The sequence below is a fragment of the Nomascus leucogenys genome, chromosome 20 (genome assembly GCF_006542625.1).
Source record: "Nomascus leucogenys isolate Asia chromosome 20, Asia_NLE_v1, whole genome shotgun sequence".
Taxonomy (NCBI): Eukaryota; Metazoa; Chordata; class Mammalia; order Primates; family Hylobatidae; genus Nomascus; species Nomascus leucogenys.
The window spans coordinates 15,065,082-15,085,786 of NC_044400.1; the positions used below are offsets into that span (position 1 = coordinate 15,065,082).

Sequence of the window (20,705 nt, forward strand, 5' to 3'; positions counted from 1 at the left end):
AAATAAAAGATACCTGAGGAAGTCAGTCTGTAGTCCATTCTGCTTGAAGGTACAGGAAAGAATTTGATAACCTCTTTTGACCAAATTTAGACACACACATACACACATATATGTGAATGATGTCGAGAAAGAGAGATTTTATGTGGGCTGACATTTAACAGTTACTCTAAGGAGATTTATAAGAATTCAAGATAACTGGAATGTGTGAACAAGAAAACATTCTCTTCTCAAATGCTATTGAACTTTGAGATTAAAAAAATACTTAATTACTCATTAACATTTTCTGCGATGTAAGATTCTAAATATTTAATGTCAAAAGAATTATCCAGTTAAACTGTAAATATAGCTTTGCATTCTCTTGATTAATTATGCATCTACTGTTGCAAAGAAATTTATTGAAAAATGTATCTACAGTTGACATGAAAATAATAAGTTTATAAGCCTATAAAATTTCCTAGCAGTCTCTTCCATTATCTTTATAAGTTTTTATTTGTTATGTCTAGGCATTGACCATTAGTAATTTGCCATTAGATTCAGGAGATTTTATAGAATTTACTTTCATCCTGTATCATCCCTCCTTGCACAAGAATGGAGTGTTATTTGAAAGAAAACATCCCAAATTAAGTTGAAATGCAACAGGCATTTTTAAATTCTTTTTTCATTGTATAAATTCCAAGAAAATTTGCAAGAACATGTTTGACCAGTGGAAAACAAATTATATTATTTCAACTTGCATCTTCAAGGGTGTGTGTGTGTGTGTGTGTGTGTGTGTGTGTGTGTGGTGTGGTGTGTTTCCAGATGTTTTCAACAGACCAATACAGCCTGAAGGCAATCGTCCTGAAGTATATTTTATTTACCATTTTCCCATCTTAAAAACAGCCATTCATTCATTCAGTGCATATTATCTATCTCCAATTTCACAGAAGCAGACAGAAATTAATAATACTAAATAAAAAGCCACTCTTTGTCTTTATTGCTATATCACACATATATGTGTACACACAAATACTTTTTAAATAATGAAGTGGCCAAAACACAAAATCAAAAATTTCAAGGAGCAATTTCTCCCAGAGAAAGAAATAAAGTTCACTGGGTATCCTAGCAATTTACCACTGGAAATTTTACATTTAGAAGTTTAATTACAAACTTAGATAAGTGGATTATAATGAAAGATATCTCTAGCAAGGGAGCCCAGACAGATGCATCATGAATGCATTAAAGAAAACACCAGAGAGAGAACTTTCCATCAGCAGAAAGATTTTAATTAAACAGCAATAGGATAGATCTCTTCTGTGAAATGATATTACTGTTACCCTCAGTTCATTAACTCTATTTACTATATAATATATTCTTTGAAACTATTTCACTATGGAAAGTATGTTTAAACCTTTCATTCTCAATTATAAGGGCAGAAAAGTGTGGGTAAGAAAAAGGGGAAGGTCCATTAAAGACATGTGGGAATGGAAAAGCATTTCTTGTTTGCATGCTTGTCCTTGGTGAACTGCACCTGAGGTAGCTCCGCACAGCATGGAAACCCATGGGCTTCAAAAGAAGGCAAATGAGCCCACAAATGTCCATCAAAATGTCCACTGAATTAATGGTGGTCCATTAGGGACAGCCAAGGTTATAGCCTGTCTGTGATTTTATTCTTGGCATGAATTAAATTATTTACTTGAGACACTAGCATGTTAAAGACATTTATTTTCAAAAGCCTCAACAATACACCTGTGGGCTCTGCAGCATCCAAACAAAAGTTTGTTCCTGGATGTTAGGGGACATAATTTTCTTCATCTTGTAGTCCTAGTTTGTAGTCTAGACCCACTGGGTGACAGCAGATGTTGAATAAATGAAGAAATGAATGAAGTGTATAGGTAAAGCAAGGTACATTCTATTCCAGTAGTAGATTATGATATAATACAATTAATGAACAAAAGAGAACTGGGCTAGAAAAGCCAGCAACCTCAAACACGTATGGAAAATTGATTACCAATTAGGCTCCTTCCAAAACATTGCAAAATTCCATTTCTCACAGACTCTGCTAGAAACCTAGCTTTCTTCTATTCATGCCATCAACATTATACCTTTTATAACAAATACTTTCCAGACTGTTGCCAATTCCAAAACTGAAGTGAGGACAAACAGGTAGAATGCTGGAAAATCTCTAAGGCTTTAGGTAGGAACGCTTTTCTGCGTGTGACCATACATTAAAAATAAAATACCAAACAAATGTTTTCATAAGTAAGCCTTACTGAATAATTAGGTACAATTCTTAAAGAAAATAAATGAGTCATATTTCCTAAACTAATAGTCTTGGAATGTCAGATGCCCTATAGTTTCTTCAAATAATCCCTGCCCCCCTCCACCTTTTTTCAGAGGTAAGAGTGAATTTCAGGAAGTTTTTAAAGGACCTTGGCCATTAAAAATAACATAGTTTAATACAGTGATTTTTTATTAAAGTTCAAAATATAGCTTCCTACAGACCTGATATTTTATTAACAGTAATACAGACATGACCTCTGTCAGCTAGGGAAAGAGAAGTAATACTCAGAAATTCGAAGAACAGGAGAAGATGTCTGTGGGAACAAAGCCTGAGAGAGAAAAAAAAATCACAAACTTCTTAAAAGCATTAAAACAAAAATGACAATCTAAATACGTTAGGACAAACACAAAGTGAGCTTATGAAGAACTAGGTAAATAAGAAGAATGAAATAGGCACTCTCACAAGTGCTTAAAAAAGAAATCCCACTTTTTCCTGTGTTAGGAACATCACGGAAAAAGTGACAATCACACTCACTCCATAGTTGTTGACAATACTTTTGGGGAACCAGAGGCAATGCTTACCATCCAACCTGATCAAATCACCCTCCCATGGAATTGTATATTTATGAGACAATAGGTAACACAATATGTCATCTTACAGGTCATTTGTCACTCTGTTCTGTGGCCACAGCTGCACCTTAATCCTCTACATGCTTTAAAAATGCTGGTTATTGGTTGCAGGGTGGAAGTCCTGAATAAACTTAGGTGGGATGATGCACTCCAACACATCTTTGCCACTACTTAAAAACATATAGTAGAGAGATGCTTATAGAGGATCAATGAACTTATGAGAAGAATACAGCTTTTAACTGGTAACGCCAGCTCCAGGGATGACATCTTCCTAACTGATGGTGCTATCTTCCCTCAACAATTTTCAATACATGCTACTGTTTTTCTAAACCTTTCTCTTTCTCTAGAGAATCTTTTCTTGCATCTTCTAACTCACATGGACAAGAAGAAATGAATGTTGAAGTTAATGTTAAAACATAGAAGAGCATATTGATAGTACTGAGACAAACATTTGAAGGATCAAGGAATCAGAAGAATGTTGGAAGAGATCTCCATAACTCAAAGTTTCTCTAATACCCTGTGCAGTAATTGAATGTTTCCAATGACAGAAAATTAATCCAATGCCCCCCTAAGCAGCCCAGTCCAAAAATTAGGACATGGATCTCAAATTGAAATAGGTGCTCTCCTTTTTTAATCTAAAGCCTTTGATCTTAACTCTTCTGTTGGTAATTATAGCTAAAGTATGTCTCATCTTCCCCAATGCAATGAAGCTACAAGGCTTGTCTCTTCTCAGCCAAACATGTCCAGCTCTCTCCACCATTTTCTATGAAGCATGGTTTCCCACATCCTTAGCCAAAATGGCCCCTTTCTCCGGACGTGCCTCCAAGAGGCAAAGGGCAGTTCTCTAGGAAGGAGAGGGCTGTGATCCATTAGCAACCAACATTCACAGTACCTGGCCAGGTAAAGGGGATTTGGACAGGGAAACAACTGCTCCAGAAATAATCCAGTACTGTAATAACCCAGTACAGAAATAATCCAAACTGTGCACAAAAGGATTCATATCAGAACTTATTAATTTTAATTAGACACATGGTAATATTGATTAGAAAGGCAGCAACCTAAGTGTCTATTATAGTGAAATAATTTTGTCATGTCTTCTCCATGGAGTATTATGTAGCCATATTACTCAGCTATCAAAAGTATAGGCTGGGCACAGTGGCTCATGCCTGTAATCCCAACACTTTGGGAGGCCAAGGCGGACAGATCATGACTTCAGGAGATCAAGACCATCCTGGCTAACATGGTGAAACCCCGTCTCTACTAAAAATACAAAAAACCAGCCGGGCATGGTGGCGGGCGCCTGTGGTCCCAGCTACTCGGGCGGCGGAGGCAGGAGAATGGTATGAACCCAGGAGGTGGAGCTTGCAGTGAGCCGAGATCTCACCACTGCACTCCAGCCTGGGCGAAAGAGCGAGACTCCGTCTCAAAAAAAAAAAAAAAAAAAAAAAAAAATGAAAAATATAGAAAATGATAAAAAAGAAATCTGATATGTTTAAAAAGTAACTCAATATTACAGCTGATGAAAATTATGAGCAAAAATATATACATTAAATTTTTGGAGGAAATATACTAAAAATGTTCATTCTATTTGCATGGTAGAAATAGGAGAGATTTTATTCTTCTTTGTCCTCTTACTTTTCCAAGCTTCAACAAGAACATTTATTCAGGATGTGTAATTCAGACTACCTGAATTTTGCAGATGTTTTTTAAAAAAAGAAAATCCAGAGAACCCATTGTGTGTACCCAACACCAAATGTGGCACAATTTGGAGCATATATTGAACGCTTAATAAGTATCTGCTGCGTGCTTGAGGAAGCCAACTCAGCAAGGCCACTTCACTGCACTGTGTGGATTTTGGCAATCTGTCAGTGAAACGATGTTTTTCCCAGGAAGGAAAATAATCTGCTGCAAAATAAACTGTAATGACTACTTTAAAAATGGTGTTGTTTCCCTATGTAGCCATTCCTCTCTAAGCAGCAAAGACAGGACATGCCTCTCCCTCCTTCATGCGGCACAAAGCTTATCTAAACACAGAGTGACCATCAACTTTTAATGGAAATGCCTGGAGCCAAGCAGGAAGCAGACCCTTGGGTTTCATGGTCCTATAAATCACCAAAGCTCGTTGCTACATAACTTTTACATCTTTTATCACGAAAAGTAAAATAAACGTAAATGATTTGCCCCTTGTAAGAGGTTAATATCGGTTTGATTTGTTTTTGTTGAAGCTCAATAATGAAAGCTTACAGTCAAACACAGATCGAAATGTCTACTCCTCTCTGCACAGCTTTTCTGCCTCTAATAGTTGTGGCTGGAACCCTCTTCCTAAGACCCTAAGCCAAGCAAAATCCATTGCAGTATCTCCTTCTCTCAATATTCTCAGCTCCAATTGGCTTTCTATTCAGAGAACTGAAGCCAAATTCCATCACAATGATAGTCACTGACACAGCCATCTTCCAGCTGATTTCACTTAGTAGTACATTAATTTCTAGTGCAAAGGGACCTAATGAGATCGGGCACATTCCGGATGGTATGGCCATAGACTCTAGTGCAAAAGGATCTGGATGGCCCCTTGGGTGCTGTGAAAAGCTGACATACACCTAACTTCATGATATTACATCTCAGTATTACAGTGAACAGAATCTCATGGTTCTGCTCCTCCTCTACCACTATATTTCATCTCAAAACTTGCCAACATCAAATACTGACAAATACAGAATGCAGAGACCAGGTGGAGTGCTGGGTTCAGGTGAAAACAAGGAGGACTTGCACACAGAACCACCTTTCAGGATGCTTACCAACTAACCGCCAATGTCTGGACATACAATGAGTAAAGATTTAATTAACAAAGTAACCTGTGTAAGTGCCAATTTCCCATGACAGACCACGGGTATTCTAGGCACTACTAGAATGACTTCAAGAATACTTTGAAAGATGAGGTGATTTTAGGCAAGGTTGGAGCATGGGGAAACACACAAAATATCAAACAAGGGAATATTGTGAACTAAAGTGCTGAGATTGGAGAGAAAACGTAAGCAATAGATTGAGTCCCCATGGTAAAGGATCTGAAATGTGAAAACTTCTGATTTCACTCTATAAGCAACAGATTTGGAAAATCAGGCCCTTTAAGTTAGCAGTTAAGTCCCTGAAAGTAGAAAACAGGGCAAGCTCTCCAAGTGAGAGAATGTGATACAGAAAGAGGAGGAGGCTAAGGGCTACGTTTTGTAGTCTGCTCATATTCAGGAGGAAGAAGTAGACATTGCTCATTCCACCTCTTCTGAATAAAATGCTTTTTTCTAATTGACCGCTTCATGAACTTCTCCACAACACTCAAGGCCTAGCATAAAGGATGCTTCATCTGGAGGGTCTTCTCTAGCTCATCTGGGCAGTTATTCACTCCCCAGTTGATGATCCTAAATTATGTTGTACAATAATCATTTACACATTTCTTTCACCCATTCAACTGTGAACTCCCCAGTGATCAACATCCGGCTTTATTATTTTTTTCATACTCCTGCCTTAGTGCCTGGCACAGAAACACACTTAATCAATGCTAATCAGGTGTTCAATGTTCAGCAAAGAAGAGAAAAAGTAACCTGGCAGGTAGAAGGGGACGTAAAATGGCAAGATTTTGTGAAGTAAAAGTTAATAATACCTGGAACTGATTTAGATGGTAGGATCCTGGACATAGAGCTGATGCTATTATGAGCAGCAACTCTCGGGGCCTGGAGGAGAAATTACTATACTTTGCAAGTGGGAAAGATGGGGTCATGGGAGGCCACAGGGCAGGCTATGGCAGCCAGCTCCAAGATGGACTCTACTGATCCTCACCTCCTGGTATCCACACTTTGTACAGTCCCACCCCCAATGGGATAGGAAATTGTGAAAGTGATGGTGTGTGACTTCCTAGACCACTGTATAAAATATATTGCAGCTTCTGACTCACACTTTCTCAGTCACTCACCATGGGCAACACCAGCTTCCATGTCACGAGGATATTCCAGCAATTCTATTAAGAGTCCACATGGCAAGGAACTGAGGTATTCTGCCAACAACCAGCATTAACATTCCAGGCTTGTGGGTGAGTCCCCTTGGAAGCAGATCCTCCAGACTCAGTCAAGCCATCAGATGACTGCAGTCCCAGCTGATGCCCAAGCTGCAACCTCAAGAAATCCTGAGCCAGAACCACTCAGCTAAGTAGCTCTTAGTTTCCTGACCTACAGCAACTGTGTGAGATGCTAAATGTTTATCATTTTAAGCTACTACATTTTGAAGTAATTTGTTATACAACAATAAATGACCAATACATTTAGGTTCTTTCAATTTCTCTAGACCTCCTCCCCAAAAGAAATAAGATAAAAAGGGAGAGTCAGTAATAGCAACTCTTACAGAGTAGACATTTGACTATTCTGCTGGTGGATTAAAGACTGCAAAGTGGAGCAAACCAGATTCAAAACTGGGAGAACAAAACTCAAGTCTTCACCCAGTCCTGGCATACTCTGTGATTCAGGGCAAGTCCTTGAATTCTTCTGAAACACTATTGCCTTCCATGTAGAATGAGAATATAATACCTAATTACATGTTTATTGTGGAGTTGTCTTTTTTTTTTTAATTATACTTTAGGTTTTAGGGTACATGTGCACAATATGCAGGTTTGTTACATATGTACCCATGTGCCATGTTGTTTTGCTGCACCCATTAACTCGTCATTTAGCATTAGGTGTATCTCCTAATGCTGTCCCTCCCCCTCCCCCCACCCCACAACAGTCCCAGGAGTGTGATGTTCCCCTTCCTAGGTCCATGTGTTCTCACTGTTCAATTCCCACCTATGAGTGAGAACATGCGGTGTTTGGTATTTTGTGCTTGCGATAGTTTACTAAGAATGATGTTTTCCAGTTTCATCCATGTCCCTACAAAGGATATGAACTCATCATTTTTATGGCTGCATAGTATTCCATGGTGTATATGTGCCACATTTTCTTTTTTTTGTTTTGTTTTTTTTTTTTTTTTTGAGACGGAGTCTCGCTCTGTCGCCCAGGCTGGAGTGCAGTGGTGCAATCTCGGCTCACTGCAAGCTCCGCCTCCCAGGTTCACGCCATTCTCCTGCCTCAGCCTCTCCGAGTAGCTGGGACTACAGGCGCCTGCCGCCACGCCCGGCTAATTTTTTATGTATTTTTAGTAGAGAAGGGGTTTCACCGTGGTCTCGATCTCCTGACCTCGTGATCCGCCCGCCTCGGCCTCCCAAAGTGCTGGGATTACAAGCGTGAGCCACCGCACCCGGCCCTGCCACATTTTCTTAATCCAGTCTATCGTTGTTGGACATTTGGGTTGGTTCCAACTCTTTGCTATTGTGAATAGTGCTGCAATAAACATACGTGTGCATGTGTCTTTATAGCAGCATGATTTATAGTCCTTTGGGTATATACCCAGTAATGGGATGGCTGGGTCAAATGGTATTTCTAGTTCTAGATCCCTGAGGAATCGCCACACTGACTTCCACAATGGTTGAACTAGTTTACAGTCCCACCAACAGTGTAAAAGTGTTCCTATTTCTCCACATCCTCTCCAGCACCTGTTGTTTCCTGACTTTTTAATGATGGCCATTCTAACTGGTGTGAGATGGTCTCACTGTGGTTTTGATTTGCATTTCTCTGATGGCCAGTGATGATGAGCATTTCTTCATGTGTTTTTTGGCTATATAAATGTCTTCTTTTGAGAAGTGTCTGTTCATGTCCTTTGCCCACTTTTTGATGGGATTGTTTGTTTTTTTCTTGTAAATTTGTTTGTGTTCATTGTAGATTCTGGATATTAGCCCTTTGTCAGAGGAGTAGGTTGCAAACATTTTCTCCCATTCTGTAGGTTGCCTGTTCACTCTGATGCTAGTTTCTTTTGCTGTGCAGAAGCTCTTTAGTTTAATTAGATCCCATTTGTCAATTTTGGCTTTTGTTGCCATTGTTTTTGGTGTTTTAGACATGAAGTCCTTGCCCATGCCTATGTCCTGAATGGTATTGCCTACGTTTTCTTGTAGGATTTTAATGGTTTTAGATCTAACATTTAAGTCTTTAATCCATCTTGAATTAATTTTTGTATAAGGTGTAAGGAAGGGATCCAGTTTCAGCTTTCTACATATGGCTAGCCAGTTTTCCCAGCACCATTTATTAAATAGGGAATCCTTTCCCCATTTCTTGTTTTTGTCAGGTTTGTCAAAGATCAGATAGTTGTAGATATGCAGCATTATTTCTGAGGATTCTGTTCTGTTCCACTGATCTATGTCTCTGTTGTGGTTCCAGTACCATGCTGTTTTGGTTACTGTAGCCTTGTAGTATAGTTTGAAGTCAGGTAGCGTGATGCCTCCAGCTTTGTTCTTTTGGCTTAGGATTGACTTGGTGATGAGGGCTCTTTTTTGGTTCCACATGAACTTTAAAGTAGTTTTTTACAATTCTGTGAAGAAAGTCATTGGTAGCTTGATGGGAATGGCATTGAATCTATAAATTACCTTGGGCAGTATGGCCATTTTCATGATATTGATTCTTCCAACCCATGAGCATGGAATGTTTTTCCATTTGTTTGTATCCTCTTTTATTTCATTGAGCAGTGGTTTGTAGTTCTCCTTGAAGAGGTCCTTCACATCCCTCGTAAGTTGGATTCCTAGGTATTTTATTCTCTTTGAAGCAATTGTGAATGGGAGTTCACTAATGATTTGGCTCTCTATTTGTCTGTGATTGGTGTACAAGAATGCTTGTGATTTTTGAAGACAAAATATCTTAAGCACCCAACACAGAATCTCATACATAGTAGGTGTTCAATACATACGAATGGAATAAGAATCTACGGGCAGTTCAAAGAGAAACCAGATTTTAAAAGGCTAAGAAACAAGGGGGAGAAATCATTATAGAAGGCAAACCACAAAATAATGAGACCCTAAAATGAGATTTTTGCCTCACTTAATATTTCTATGCCAGGTCCTACCTTCTATATGTAACAAAATAGGTTCATCTCACTTACTCAGCAAATCTCACTCATGCTACCCAAATTGCCAACCTTCTTGCCCATATCCTCATTCAAGGTAAATTAATTTTCAATACACATTCAGTGAGTGCCTACTACATATCAAGTACTGTCCTTGTGCTAAGAATGCAGCAGTAAATAAAATGAAACAGATTAGAAGTGAGCTATGCAGCTATCTGCGAAACAGCGTTCTAGGCAAAAAGAACAGTAAGTGCTGAGGTCCTGAGGCACCGAAGCCAGTGAGGTTGTAGTGGAGAGAACAAGAGGAGAAATAGAATGATTCCAGGAAAGCATCAGAGTAGGCCCAGGGCCCTTAGAGTCCACTGTAATGACTTTGGCTTTTACTATGAGTAATTTGGGGAGCTTCTGGAGTATTTTGACCAGAACAGTGATGTAATGTGACTTACATTTCAGCAGGATCTCTCAAGATGCTATGTTAAGAATATACTTGGGAAACCAGGAGACCAGATATGATGCAGTTATGAGTGGCAGTGGAAATCATTATTCAAGCTCTAGAAATATTTTGAAGGTAGTGAGAGCAAGATTTGCTGATGGATTAGATGTCAGTAAGAAAGAAGAATCAAGGATGACTCCAACATGTTAGACACAAGCAATTGAAAGAATAAAATTGCTACTAACAGATAGGGGAAGGCTGTGCAGAAAGAGGAACAGATTTAGAATAGGAAGAATATCAGGAGTTCAGTTCTAGATACTGAGACGGAAATTCTTATTATTCATCCAAGTAGAAATAGCACATAGGAAATTGTGTACACAAGCCTGGAGTTTAGAGGAGAGCCTTAGGCTGGTGATATAAATTTGGGAGATGTTAGCTACAAACAGTGTGATATTGGATGAGGACAAGTTAGTGTGAGAATGGATAGAGAAGAAGACCAAGGGCTGCACCACCATCAATGCACTCCCTCTACTCGCATCGCTGTCTCCTTTGAGTTCTCTCTCATTCTACTATCCTGGCCTCCTAAGATACCATCCTCAGCTCCTCAAAAAAATCATGAATTCAGCTACTCAGGAGGCTGAGGCAGGAGAATGGCGTGAACCCGAGAGGCAGAGCTTGCAGTGAGCCAAGATCATGCCACCGCACTCCAGCCTGGGCGACAGAGCAAGACTCCATCTCAAAAAAAAAAAAAAAAAAAATCATGAATTGTTTTCTCAAATCCACTCCAATGTAAAACTGGGATCCACACTTAATTCCTCCAACACCAGTTTCTGGAATGATTTGGTTTCTCTTACTGTTCTCTCATCATCCACTGATACACAAAGGGAGAAGGGATGGTCAGTCCTGCGCTCATTCCATTGTAGTTCACTCCATTGTAGTTCAGGTCTTCCTTCCCTTCATTCCTGACACTTTTAGTGCTGGGCTGCTCTTTTGGGGCTATACCACTTCTCTTTAAAAAAAAATGCCAAAGAACTTACAGTAATGCTGTTTCTGATGGACATAAAAATGTACTGTGGCCAAGTATGCTTGACCATTCAAACTTCCTTTTGGACATGCAGAGAAGGGGCATACCTTGCACACACCAGCCACATCACCCTTCTAGTCACTCCCTTCATATCTCATCTTATTGGATGACTGCCACTCACTCTTCCTTGGAACTCATCTCTAGGAACTTTGTAAATTCTTCTATTATCTAAGTAGTCTGTTGCTTAACTCTTGGTTACTATAGTTATGATCTGTTAGCACATCAGCACAGTGCTTGTTAAACTTGGTCAACTTTGAGCCTATCTTCTCTCCACCAGATTCAATTATTTGAGTAGAGAATTTTTAATTCTAGTTAAGTGGCTTTTAAAACAGATACATGCATAACACTTACCTCCCTTATAAAAATATTCACAGATATGAAAAGGCCTCATTTCAGACACTTTAAAATTGGTAATGTTTGTTCCTTTTTAAAATGATAAAATGATGGTTCATCAAGATTAAGTGATTTGTCTAAAAGCATTGTTCATAGTGAAGATGTTCATAGTGAAGACTTATGACTCCTGGTTTAGTAAGCTGCTAACATCTCACAAGTACAGAAATAATAAGTTGATTGGTAGCAGGTGCCAACAGTAAGACACTACTAATCCTAGAGGACATTAGTTCATTGATCTTTGCAGCTGAAACAATCTCATATTCCTTCCCACACATGGGAAAGAAACAGGAACTGTCAGCCCAACCAGCATTTCCAGGAAGGTCATAAGAACCCAGAGTTCAAACTGTCTCTCTATTCCCGTAATTTGTCCTTCCCTGCTGTCACTCCCATTATGGTTCAATTAACAGTGGAAGCCGGGAGCGACTTGATGAACATCTGTTGCATCCACCTGGAAATAATTCAATAAGGGTGCACCATGGGAAGATATTATGGGACGTCTGCTTAAGTTTTTTTCCATTTTCACACTGGGTGGTAAAAGCAATTCAGATAATGGGAGGGAAAAGAGTACCTGATCACCTGGAAATTTTAGGTCAATTTCCCAGTGTAGCATTTCAACACATATTTGAAAGGAATATGAAAATAATAACAAATGGCTTGGACTTACGAAGCTACATGTTCACAATGGCATCACTATTTTAGATCATATAAATAAAATATGGTATTGGCAGAAGCTACTGTCAAGTAAAGTATTACTATCTAAATAGTGTGTACTGTGTAAAAGAAGACATTTTTGATGTATTACCTAAGCATTTCACAGGATGCCCATGGATGATCTGGAAATGGACAAAAATGCAAAGGACCATCAGCCTTATATTGTGTGGCATGAATAGACAATGGCAATAACAACTTAAGAGAGCCGAAAATAAACCACATGTCAGCATGTCTGCAATTCCCACATTGGATAGAACTATAGATTATTTTTACAATGGGCCTTATTTGTTGATTTTTTTCAAAGTAGGCATTTTCAATCCCCAAAAGGAAAGATTCCAAAAACAGTGAAAATATGCTGCCCAAGACTAGAATGCTATTTATTTAATAATCATCACTTTAAATTTATTTTTAATTAACTTATCTAAATAACTAATCTCTGTTCACTTGCATCCTTAATTATTTTTCTCCAGTGCTGTTTTCAATTATGTTTTTAAGACATCTGTTTGTAATGCTATTACCATCCAAAATAAAGAGTTTGGTTACTAGGCTTAGGAAGAAAGGCTATAGACTCTACAAATATTTCAAATAAAAAAAGAAGGCAGCCAGTGCATAAATATAATTGCCTTCCAGCAGTACAGTGAGTAGTAGAGGAGAAAAACAACTATTCTCTACAGATGCTAGAACAGCAAGGAATGGGTTTAAACTGCTGATATAAGAACCAGAATTTAGTTTAAAAGAGGAAAAACATAAACGAATGTTCAATAGTGACATGAACACTCTTTGTTCCTCAAATTATTTAAAAATGCAATTATTATGTGAGATTTTGTTGGAGTAGTCATGTGTGAATTTAGCAACCCAGATCTGAACCTTCAAATCACTACTTCAGATATACATAATTCTGTCTCCACTTGATAGCCCTGGATTTAAGTAAGCTCAAATTCATTCGTGTGTGTGTGTGTGTGCATCTGGTGTGTTATATATAATGAATTATATAAATTAGCAAATTTTACATAGCTATAGAAACACATTATAGACATTGAATAGGATAGATCCAAATGTAAAATTAAACAAGGGAGAGAAAATACGGGATGCCTAGAACTCGGTAAAAGAACATCTGCTTTAACACTTTTGCGGTTAGGGAACAAAGAAGCACAAGTTGCTGCCACTTTCAGCCATTTACTGCTGCATCTGGTGGGAACACAGGCACGTGGTCACCATGAGTGCACAACCCCACTGAGATCAGAGTGGTTCCAGCCCAAGCCTGAGCCCAGGGTGGCATGCCCAGTGTCACATGGAGAGCCTGACCCTGGCGACCCAAGGGCAGATCATTTTGTTTGTTATTAAACATGTAAACTTCATCATATAACTTCATGAATTCATATTTCCAAATTGGTGGCAATTTCAAATCAATATAGCCAATTTAAATTTTAATTTAATGCTTATACAGCAAATCATTTTTATAAAAGGTAAGTCACGTTCCTGAGATTGTGGAAATGAAAACAGTCAAAATGAAAACCAATGAACTAAAATGAAATTTTCAAAACAGAATTACATCATATCAAGAAACCAGTCTAGGTCTGTATTCTAAAAGAATAAAAAATAAGAAAAGTAAAATTAACTAAACTTCAGAAAAGTTGTTTATGAAATCTTAGATCACTTTCTCTCTCATTCTCTTTCTCTCTCTCTTTGAAAGAAAATACTAAACTAAAGATTCAAGGAAAACAATTAACAGGAAGTCTGAACACCAGTCAAATATCCAGCTCATGGCTGGGTGTGGTGGCTCATGTCTGTAATCCCAGCACTTTGTGAGGCCAAGGTGGGCAGATCACCTGAGGTCAGGAGTTCAAGACCAGCCTGGCCAACATGGTGAAACCCTGTCTCTACTAAAATATACAAAAATTAGCCAGGCGTGGTGGCGGAATCCTGTAATCCCAGCTACTCAGGAGGCTGAGGCAGGGAGAATTGTTTGAACCCATGAGGCAGAGGTTGCGGTGAGCTGAGATCTCATGATTACACTCTGGCCTGGGTGACAGAGTTACTCTGTCTCAAAAAAAAAAAAAAAAAAAAAAAAAAAATCCAGCACACTATAATGGAGTGATCTGTCTCTTCAAGAGCTAAGTAAATTGACCTAAGTTCAAGAGAGAATTTAGTATTGACACTAAAAGTCATTTTAAAGAAAATTTGGAAAGAAGCATGACACTGAATGCAATACTAAGAGCCTTTTGATGAAACATAACAAACAAGCACTGGCCTCAGCCTGTTAAAAAGGTGGCTGAGATATGTTTTGGAAGAACCCTCAACCTTTCCTTACATTCCAGTCTTCCCAACTCTCTAAATGCCCAAGTTTATCTGATTCCCTCTTGCTAATGTGGGAATCATCCATTCATCAACTCATTCAACAAGCCAGAGTCTACCATATGCCAGTGACTGTCCAAGAACAGAAGAGCCCTGCTCTTCACTGACACAAAAGAAATTAAGAACTAAACAAATAATTATACAAAATTCTTCCTGAAAGTGATAAATGCCACTAAGGAAATGAAAAAGTGTGGTGTAATAGAAAGTGCTTATGGGAGTGTGAACATAGGTGGTGGATAGGGAAAACTTCCTTGAGAAGGTGACATTCAAGTTGAGACTTAAGAAGGAGCCAGCCATGTGAAGATCTGGGGAAGAGGAGGGGGGCAATCCAGGCAGAGGAAAGAGTTTGCAAAGGCCACAGGAGAGGGTGCACTTGGTGTCTTTGAGAGCAAAATGGTGATCTTTCGAGTGGGATCATAATCAATGAGGTAGGGAGTGATAAAAGAAGAATGAGGGAAGCCCGGGCATGATGGCTCACACCTGTAATCCCAGCACTTTGGGAGGCCTAGGCAGGCAGATCACCTGAGGTCAGGAGTTCGAGACCAGCTTGGCCAACATGGTGAAACCCCGTCTCTACTAAAAATACAAAAAATAAATAAATAATAGCCCGATGCGGTGGCACGCACCTGTAATCCCAGCTACTCAGGAGGCTGAGGCTGGAGAATCACTTGAACCTGGGAGGTGGAGGTTGCAGTGAGCCAAGACCATGCCACTGTACTCTAGCCTGGGCCACAGAGTGAGACTCTGTCTCAAAAAAAAAAAAAAAAAACAGAGAGAAGAACAAGGGAAACAGGCAGGTGCCAGGTCATAGAGGTCCTCTAAAGTCATGTTAAGTAGTTTGGATATTCTAAGGTAAAGGAAGCGATTTTAAGATTTTGTGGTGAGAGTAGGGTGATGTGTGGATAAGGTAGAAAGGTGATATGATCTGATGTATATTGGAAAATCCATATATATATATACACTCAAATTTTAGTCAAGATGTACCCACTCTTCACTTTATACATGTAAATAAAATTCAAGTCAAAAAATGCATACATAAATATACAGAAAACCAAACAGACATATCTCTATAAAGGAGACACGAGTAGGGCTAAAGCCATAAGCATTCTCAGTTTCACGACTGGAAACAGGCAGAAGGAACCACAAATCCATCAGAGGCAGAAAGAAAACTAACAATGCTTATATAACACAGCAGACCACAATGAGACTAATTATTTGAAGCCAGTGCCTAGGAAAGAGCTTCTCATATTTTAAAGAGAAATTTAAAAAGAATAAAACCCCTTGCTGCCCATCACCTGGGGCAATGGCTTACAGAAAAACATGGGGGAGAGAGACCCTAAAGATACTAGCAATCAAGACCTGAAACATGGTGCCCAATGATTCCATGGTTGGATCTCCCACATCCCAAGTATCACCATGAGCTGGAAGCACAAAATGTCATCATAAAACCCTACACAGAGAGAGCTAAGTAAAGACAGAGGAAAAACACTATTGAACTACTTCTCATTGAAAGTGATCTAGTTGCCTTTCCTTTCACACTTTCCGTTCCCAACTTATCTTTCCTTCTTATCCCTTTCCAGCCTTAGTGAAAAGAGTGTGCATAGAAGCAAGACAATGGAGGACAGTTAGTGCTGTGCCGAGGCCATGGTGCTGTGCACTTGAGAAAGGGATGGAGCAGAGCTGGGGGCCATGGGTGGACATCAATAGAGACAGGCCTGATGGGGAAGGAGTGGAGGTAGTTAGAAAGTTGTGTAGGCCGGGCGCGGTGGCTCACGCTTTTAATCCCAGTACTTTGGGAGGCCGAGGCGGGCGGATCACGAGGTCAGGAGATCGAGACCACATTGAAATCCCGTCTCTACTAAAAATACAAAAAAAAAAAAAAAAAATTAGCCGGGTGTGGTGGCAGGCGCCTGTAGTCCCAGCTACTCGGAGAGGCTGAGGCAGGAGAATGGCGTGAACCCGGGAGGCGGAGTTTGCAGTGAGCCGAGATTGTGCCACTGCACTCCAGCCTGGGTGACAGAGCGAGACTCTGTCTCAAAAAAAAAAAAAAAAAAAAAAAAAAAAAAAAAAAAAACAGGAAGTTGTGTAGTTAAGGAAATGTGCCCACTTATGAAGCAAAGAAGTAAATCTATGAAAGATAAGAGCCATTTCTCACTATCTAAGAAAAAATTTATAAACATGAATAAAAGGAAGATGAAAATGAATTCCAAAATTTTCAACTGGAATTGAGAACACTGGTATAAATTCATAGAACATAAAAAATGCATGCATATAGAAACAGATATGGATGTATGCACATATGTAAGTGTGTGAGTGTGTGTGTGTATGTGTGTGTGGTATTTTATTCCCCCCCAAGCTGCTTCCTAAGAGGGCCTAGAAGCAATGACATTTCACTACCAATGTGCACACTGAGTAACCTGATCTGGTATTGAAATGCCATCCTCCAGGAATAAATAGCTAATTTTAGGCTGAGTTAATAAATATACAAAATGATAAGATGAGCCTAGAGCATCCTGTTATGCCAGAAAGTAAAAAGATACTCAAAGATTGGGTGGGATGGAGATATGTTAAAAGAACACAAATCAGCTTGAAGAGGTACCTCTGGCCAAATCTAGGACAATTTAGGCATCACACACACACACACACACACACACACACACACAACTAATGAGAGTACATAATTATACCCTGTTGAATAAATAGGAATCCATGAGTCCATATAATTAAATAAATGATGAGATGGAAGGGAAAATTATTTCTCACAATAGAATGCTAATCTGCAAATGTAAAAAGAATGATAGAACTAGGTAATCACCATTTGGCAATTAGAATAGCGGTAGTTAATTCAAGAAAGAGTCATCAATGAATGCCAAGTCTGATAAGTGAAGGTTTGGCATAATACGGCAGTATCTCCCCACAAAATGTTCCTCAAACACAAAGGTAAAGAGGTCATTTTAAAGGTAAAGTATGTAGAGGCACCATCTTGACCAGGTTATCAAGGTTAGCATCACCAGTATTGGACGGGTCAGCATTGTGTGTCTCCTGAGATTAAGCAACAAGAATAGCATAGAATGATTTCTATGGTATCCTGCCAAGAATGGATGGCTGGAGTTGGGTCATGGGGAAACACCAAACAGACCCACATTAAGGTTTATCCTACAAAATAAAGGCCTGTACTCTAAAACTCTTTAGGACCTGAGAGAGAAGAGAAATATGGAGGAACAGTTCCAATTTTAGAGAGACTACTGAGACCTGACGACTAAATGAAACACATGATCTTGGATTCCATATGGACCAGAAAGGAATAAGAGACATTGATGGGACAGATGGGGAAATTTGAGTGAGGTCAGCAGAATGGAAAATAGTATACCAGGGTTGATTTCCTGAACAGAGGGCTGTACAGTGGAATATAAGAGAGTGTCCTTGTTTCTGGGAGGGAAACAGTATTCAGACACACACGCACATGCACACATACGCACACACACACAGGCACACACACACACATGCAAAGTGGCTGGATGGGGAAACATAAAATGTTAACAATTAGGGAAACTGAGTGATAGGAAGGCAGAAGTACTTTCAGCCTTTCTGTAGATTTGAAGCAGTTTCAACATTTTTAAAATCATATACAATTTTTTAATGGAAATGCCAAAACACATGAAGAAATTTAATGGTATGAAAGAGAGCAAGTTCTGTTCTAAACAAACAGAACTTGAAATCACCAAAAGTAAAATTAATTTCGTGTGACACTGCAAAAATAAAAATATTTAGGGTGCTCTTTAGTTATAAAATGAAAACAGTTTTTAATACAAAGATAAATCATAAAGCAAAGACAGGCATAAATTATATTAAAAGAAACATATAAAAGAACAAAATCAAAACCACAGCAACTGTATTAGTTTTATATTGCTACCATAACAAATAATCACAAACTTAGCAGCTTAAAACAACACTCGTCATCCAACAATTTTTGTAGGTCAAGTCTCAGTTTGGTGTGGCTCAACCAGTGCCTCTTCTCTGAGTCTCACAAGACCCTAAGGCATGGTGTTAGCAAGTCTGTGTTCCTCTCTGAGGGCTCTGTGGAAGAATCTACTTCCATTCAGGTTGCTGACGGAATTCAGTTCCTTGTAGAAGGACTGAAATCCTCCCCCGTGGTTTTTTGGTTTTTTTGTTGTTTTGTTTTGTTTTGTTTTGTTTTGCCAGCTGTCAGCCCAGGACTGCTTTACCTTCTAGAAACAACTCTCTCTTTCTTCCACATGTCCCCTTATAACTCAGAACCCTTTTCCTACTCAGAATCTCTCTGACTTCCTCACTTCATTTTATCTCCTCTGCATTACTATTCTGTCACATCTCTCCACTTTGAGCCAGAGAAAGTTTTCTGCCTTTAAGGCCTCATCTGATTAGATTGGGCCCATTTAAACAATCCAGGATCATCTATTTTAAGGACCATATATAACCTTAATTAAATCTTCAAAGTCTCTTTTGCCATATAACTTATCAACAGGGAGTAAGATATGAGTGTCTTTTCGGGGTGCTTATTCTGTTACTACAAATATATATATATATACACACACATATATATATACACACACACACACATATATATATATAGTTGTGTATTGAATTGTTGGCCTCAATTCTTCATCTTTCCCTGTGGTTAGATCCTTTGTCACTGATTTTGAAATTCCTCCCACAATGGCAGGATATTTCCACATCCTTTGAGGATATTTCTACATCCCTTGATTTCGAGCTCAGCCAATATGAATTACTTTGTCCAATGGAAAAAGGCTGTAACGATACAAGACTAGGCCTTAACAGACTTAAAGTATTTCTATTTGCCATCTTATATCTCCAAAGCCATCATGAGAAAAACATCCCTCTCTAGGCCCCAGTTCAAAAAAGAGTAGAGGCAAATAGAACAAAGTCACCCCAGTTGAGTCCAGTCCAGATCAGCTAATTTCCAGCTGACCCACTGACATGTAAACAATAATAAAAAAAATAGTTTTAAGCTACTATTTGGATAGCAATTCCATTTGCAACAAGACCTAACAATACAATGATATAAATGTTAGCCTAAAAGTAGTCAAAGTAAACTTTACATAAATCAGAAAGTATTACTGGAGAATTTACACAGAATCCAGGATACAAAGACAAAAAGCAAAAAATAATGGCAAGGTGCTGCTGTTAAGAGACATAGGGAGTAGAATGAAGAGCTATATAGCATGCAAATGATAGCAGAAAGAATAAAGAAATGGTGGACAAGAATACTTATAGAAATAGCAGATGAGAATAAAGGAATGGTACAAAAAGATAATTATAGAAATAACAGATGAGACTTTGCCATAATTTGGGAAATACACAAATCCTCAAATTAAAAGAATATGTTAGGTATCAAGCAAGACCATTAAAGATAAATTCATATTTAGATATACAGAAAAACTGAAGAACACACCAATATATTTTTGAAAGACAAAATTTTCAGAAAGAAAAGTGAGATGAGCAGAATAATAGATAAATTACTCTCACGGCAGAGTATTCATCAGCAACAAAAAATCATGGAGCAATATCTTCCAATAGCTGAAGAAAAATAAATTTAAATCTCTCATTTTATAACCAGCTAAATTATCACTCCTGGCTGAGTTCAAAATAATGATAGTTTAAGACATAAACACTAGGGCTTTTAAAAATTATTAAAGTATATACTTCCAAAAGAAGAGAAGTAAAAATAAAGGGAACATGTAGGACATAAGCAATAGTGAGCACAAAATATTGATGAAACTACATTATTAAATTAAAACTATAATTAAATATTAGCTATAAAATAATTATTTTTGCTTAAAAATAGGTAGAAACTATCCTGTATTCACTGCCAAG

General features: G+C 38.5%; 1 protein-coding gene across 1 annotated transcript in view; it reads right to left on the reverse strand.

Annotated features, from left to right (window-relative positions):
- THSD7B (thrombospondin type 1 domain containing 7B) overlaps positions 1–20,705 on the reverse strand; it is a 904,397-nt gene that overhangs the window by 802,571 nt on the left and 81,121 nt on the right. The window lies entirely within an intron of this gene.